This window comes from Micromesistius poutassou (genome assembly GCF_964030765.1).
Source record: "Micromesistius poutassou genome assembly, chromosome: 18".
Classification (NCBI taxonomy): Eukaryota; Metazoa; Chordata; class Actinopteri; order Gadiformes; family Gadidae; genus Micromesistius; species Micromesistius poutassou.
The window spans coordinates 1-5,269 of NC_140288.1; the positions used below are offsets into that span (position 1 = coordinate 1).

General features: G+C 41.7%; 1 long non-coding RNA gene across 1 annotated transcript; it reads right to left on the minus strand.

Annotated features, from left to right (window-relative positions):
* Positions 1–954: 954 nt before the first annotated feature.
* LOC311363433 lies at positions 955–1,673 on the minus strand. The gene is made up of 3 exons (XR_014638981.1): positions 1,605–1,673; positions 1,199–1,275; positions 955–1,091 (listed from the first exon to the last, which is right to left on the minus strand). It is a non-coding gene; the product is annotated as an uncharacterized lncRNA (long non-coding RNA).
* Between the last annotated feature and the right edge of the window lie 3,596 nt (positions 1,674–5,269).

Sequence of the window (5,269 nt, forward strand, 5' to 3'; positions counted from 1 at the left end):
CCACACGGCGCCATGTTATTCTCGATAGATGTAGATGCCCTGTACACAAATATTGATACTCACCTAGGACTTCAGGCTGTTCAGAATATCTTGTTAGAGCACCCTGATCCAGATAGACCGGATGCAGCTATTTTGAGGTTGTTGGAGTTGGGTTTAACTAAAAATGATTTTGTATTTAATGATAAATATTATTTACAGATTCATGGAACGGCAATGGGGAAAAAGTTTGCTCCCGCCTATGCGAACATCTATATGGCTGAATTTGAGCGAACTGTTCTCCCCAAATGCCCCAAACTACCAACACTATATCTGAGATATCTGGATGATATTTTTGGAGTCTGGCCCCATGGGGAACCAGCTTTTCGGGATTTTATGTTAATACTCAACCAACACCATCCTTCCATAACATTTAAATATGAATTACACCCAGAGAAAATAAACTTCCTGGACACTGAGGTGTTTGTGGAGGATGGTGAGGATGGGAGGGTGGGCCTTGGGACGAGGGTCTATTTTAAACCGACGGACACCCATGCTCTGCTGCACAGATCTTCTTACCATCCCAGGCATACCTATAGGGGGATCGTTAAATCCCAACTGATTAGGTTTCGCCGGATCTGTGTGGCGGAGGTGGATGTGCGTTCGGCGACTCAGGCCCTTTTCCAGGCCCTGAGACCGAGGGGTTATAGCAGGACGTTCCTCCGCGGCATCCAAGTGGAGGTCCAGCAGATGTTTAGTGGGGGGGGTAAACCTGCAGAAGGGAGGGACGAAAAACATCTGGTCCCTCTTGTTACAACCTATTCACCGGCCGCCCTCGAATTGAATAAAATCGTTAAATCAAATTTTAAAATAGCTCAAACCAAAATAGACCCTCTACGGGAATTTAGAATTATAGCAGCCTATAGGAGGAACAAAAACCTCAGAGATCAATTGGTGCAGGCATCTTTTAAGGGGACCAAACGACGTGATTTTTTACAACCACACTTTAAAGTAAATCAATTTATCACTAATAAATATACTCATCTGAGTGCAGCAGTGCGGGAGGTCTTCCAACTTGATTCGTCCAATTTGGTGTACGGTATTGAGTGCAAAACCTGCAACAAATGGTACATTGGACAGACAAAAAATAGTTTACGTATGCGGCTGAAACAACATCTGTACAGCATAAGACAAACTACAAAGTCTACCGCAATTTACGTACATTTTAGAGATCATGGATGGGAGAACCTCCTTATCACAGGCCTCGAATCAGGGACGGCTTGGTCCGGAAAACGGAGACTGTGGAGAGAAAGAATTTGGATTAATAAATTAAACACAGTCTATCCTAATGGGTTAAATGAAGTATAAAACTATAAAATACTTACCAGAGAGTATGGAGAACGACATTGAGAGGGAGTGACTAGCCATATGTTTTTATATTTTATGTGTTCAGTGTAATGGATGTCATTTATTGTATTGATTTTATGGTGTCACCTGTTTTTAAGTATTTTATACATCCACTATTTTATATATATATATATATATATGGTGTGCATTTCCCTCTTTTTGTATGTCCAATTTCCCTTTGGGAATAATGCTATATAGTAACCTTCCGGACTGATACATACCTGCTTTTATCCTTGTGAATTACAGGCCTGGAACACTGCATTTACTCCACCAATTCGCTCCACAAATCTGGAAAGAAAACAGAGAAATTAAAGAAACTAGTTTGTGTGCCAGTGCACTCCTGCTTCGGCAGATGTATTATGATTTCCCCGCACCTAACCCTAACCCTAACCCTAACCCTAACCCTAACCCTAACCCTACCCTAACCCTAACCCTAACCCTAACCCTAACCCTAACCCACTAACCCTAACCCTAACCCTAACCCTAACCCTAACCCTAACCCTAACCCTAACCCCTAACCCTAACCCTAACCCTAACCCTAACCCTAACCCTAACCCTAACCCTACTAACCCTAACCCTAACCCTAACCCTAACCCTAACCATAACCCTCCGTCACCCATGCCTAACCATAACCTTCCATTCCCTACGTTTCACCCTCACTGACCTGCGGCCTCTACTGTGGACCCCCACCCAAAAAGCCGGAGCCCTAAAGGCACCCTGGTGCGGGCCCACCTCTCCACTGATTTGAAGCGCCCCCTCTCCACAGCAGAGGCACTTCTTTTAACTAGAGGAGGACAGCGGAGCAATTTTAACAGACTTCAGACACTTACCCCCTTGGGCCTGAACATCGGGGAGCAGGGACCGTACTGGGCCGCTGTTGGGGCTGCCGGGAGGTCCTGGGACTCCTCCCTGGGGGCTTCCTGCATGGCGTCGGGCCAATTGTGTGTTTTAATATGTTGCATGTTTTAATCCTTCCTGTGTGACTCTTTTAGACCATGTTTTTATTGAGGCCTTCCACCTCCTCTACTTTTTACCCCCCTATTTTATTCCATTGGAGGCCTCTTTTTTATGTGTAAGAATGGTATGAATGTTTGAATGATTTTATTATACCTTATTTATCCTTTTATATCTATTTATATACCTATTTATTCGTTTTATCTATTCCCGCACTTACCAAAGCACTTATTTTTATCCTGTTTGTTTTTAATACTTCTTGCATGCTTTTATCATTCCCTTATATGTGTGTGTGTATATATATATATATATATATATATGTTTTTTATATATGTGTGTGTGTGTCTTTTCATATTAAAGGGGGTCCTGCATTTTCCATCCATGAATTACTTGAGATTGCAGTGGCTTCCTTTTTTATTCCTATATATATTATATATTTTATAATCATGTGCATGTTTTATTATTTATGAGAGGATGGATGTGGATGGGTATGAATGCATGCAAGTATGTATGGATGTATATATATATATGTGTGTGAGGGTGTCTATTTATACATCTATTTATGGATTTTTACATATTTATACGCATGTGGGTGCGAACAGGGCCCTTAGATCGCCCCTTCTTTTATTCCAATAGAAGTGTGTTTTTATCGACCCGACTGCTGTGCTGGCTGCCCCACTATGGGAGGCCTCTCGGAGCCCCGACCCCTTGGGCCTTCACCGGCACTGGCGGTGCCCTGCTCCCTCTTGACTCGCTCTTGGGGGACATAAAAGGAAATAGAATATTAAGTATACTCACCTTTGCTCCGCGCCTCCTCAGACCCCAGCTGCTGCTCCTCCTGCTCCTCCTTCTCTTCCTCTGGTTTTATTCAATCCCTGCAAAAAAAGAAACAAAATACAAAAATGAAAAACAACAATATATATCTAAAAGAAAAAAACTAAATGAAAGGATTGGGAGATGGTGTGCCAGTGCACCCAGGGTCGCATGACCGTCAAAAGATGAATAATTACAAAAACCTAACCCTAACCCTAACCCTAACCTCTAACCCTAACCCTAACCCTAACCCTACTAACCCTAACCCTAACCCTAACCCTAAAAATAACAGCTTTATTTTTTCTGTTTCCTTCTTTTTTTGTGGGTGAAGAAGCTAGGGTTAGGGTTAGCTTTTTATGTGTTTATTTTTTCTCTTCTTTTTTGTGGGTGAAGGAGCTAGGGTTAGGGTTAGGTTTTTGTGTTTATTTTTTCTGTTTTCTCCTTTTTTTGTGGGTGAAGGAGCTTTATTTTTTCTGTTTTCTTCTCCTTTTGTGGGTGAAGGAGCTAGGGTTAGGGTTAGGTTTTTATGCGTTTATTTTTTCTGTTTTCTTCTTTTTTGTGGGTGAAGGAGCTTTATTTTTTCTGTTTTCTTCTTAATTTTGTGGGTGAAGGAGCTAGGGTTAGGGTTAGGTTTTTATGTGTTTATTTTTTCTGTTTTCTTCTTTTTTTGTGGGTGAAGGAGCTTTATTTTTTCTGTTTTCTTTTTTTGTGGGTTAAGGAGCTTTATTTTTTCTGTTTTCTACTTTTTTTGTGGGTGAAGGAGCTAGGGTTAGGGTTAGGTTTTTGTGTTTATTTTTTCTGTTTCCTTCTTTTATATGGGTGAAGGAGCTTTATTTTTTCTGTTTTCTTTTTTTGTGGGTGAAGGAGCTAGGGTTAGGGTTAGGGTTAGGGTAGGGTTAGGGTTAGTAGGGTTAGGGTTAGGGTTAGGGTAGGGTTAGGGTTAGGGTTAGGGGTTAGGGTTAGTAGGGTTAGGGTTAGGGTTAGTAGGGTTAGGGTTAGGTTAGGGTTAGGTTAGGGTTAGGGTTAGGGTTAGGGTTTGGGGGCCCCTCCGACGACGGAGGGGTGACCCCCTCCGATAAGTATGGAGGGGGGGAGGTGCACGGTCCATGGCACCCTCAAGCATCCAGCGATCCCGGCTCCGGGACATAATGTAGGGACGGCGGTTAGGGTTAGGGTTAGGGGTTAGGGGTTAGGGTTAGGGTTAGGGGGTTAGGGTTAGGGTTAGTGTTAGGGTTAGGGGGTTAGGGGTTAGGGTAGGGTTAGGGTTAGGGTTAGGGTTGGGGTTAGGGTTAGTAGGGTTAGGGTTAGGGTTAGGGTCAGGGTCGGGTTAGGGTCAGGGTCAGGGTCAGGGTTAGGTTTTTATGTTTATTTTTTCTCTTCTTTTTTGTGGGTGAAGGAGCTAGGGTTAGGGTTAGGTTTTTGTGTTTATTTTTTCTGTTTTCTCCTTTTTTTGTGGGTGAAGGAGCTTTATTTTTTCAGTTTTCTTCTCTTTTTGTGGGTGAAGGAGCTAGGGTTAGGGTTAGGTTTTTATGCGTTTGTTTTTTGTTTTCTTCTTTTTTTGTGGGTGAAGGAGCTTTATTTTTTCTGTTTTCTTTTTTTGTGGGTTAAGGAGCTTTATTTTTTCTGTTTTCTACTTTTTTTGTGGGTGAAGGAGCTAGGGTTAGGGTTAGGTTTTTGTGTTTATTTTTTCTGTTTCCTTCTTTTTTGTGGGTGAAGGAGCTTTATTTTTTCTGTTTTCTTCTCTTTTTGTGGGTGAAGGAGCTTTATTTTTTCTGTTTCCTTCTTTTTTTGTGGGTGAAGAAGCTAGGGTTAGGGTTAGCTTTTTATGTGTTTATTTTTTCTCTTCTTTTTTGTGGGTGAAGGAGCTAGGGTTAGGGTTAGGTTTTTGTGTTTATTTTTTCTGTTTTCTCCTTTTTTTGTGGGTGAAGGAGCTTTATTTTTTCTGTTTTCTTCTTAATTTTGTGGGTGAAGGAGCTAGGGTTAGGGTTAGGTTTTTGTGTTTATTTTTTGTTTCCTTCTTTTATGTGGGTGAAGGAGCTTTATTTTTTCTGTTTTCTACTTTTTTTGTGGGTGAAGGAGCTAGGGTTAGGGTTAGGTTTTTATGTGTTTATTTTTTCTG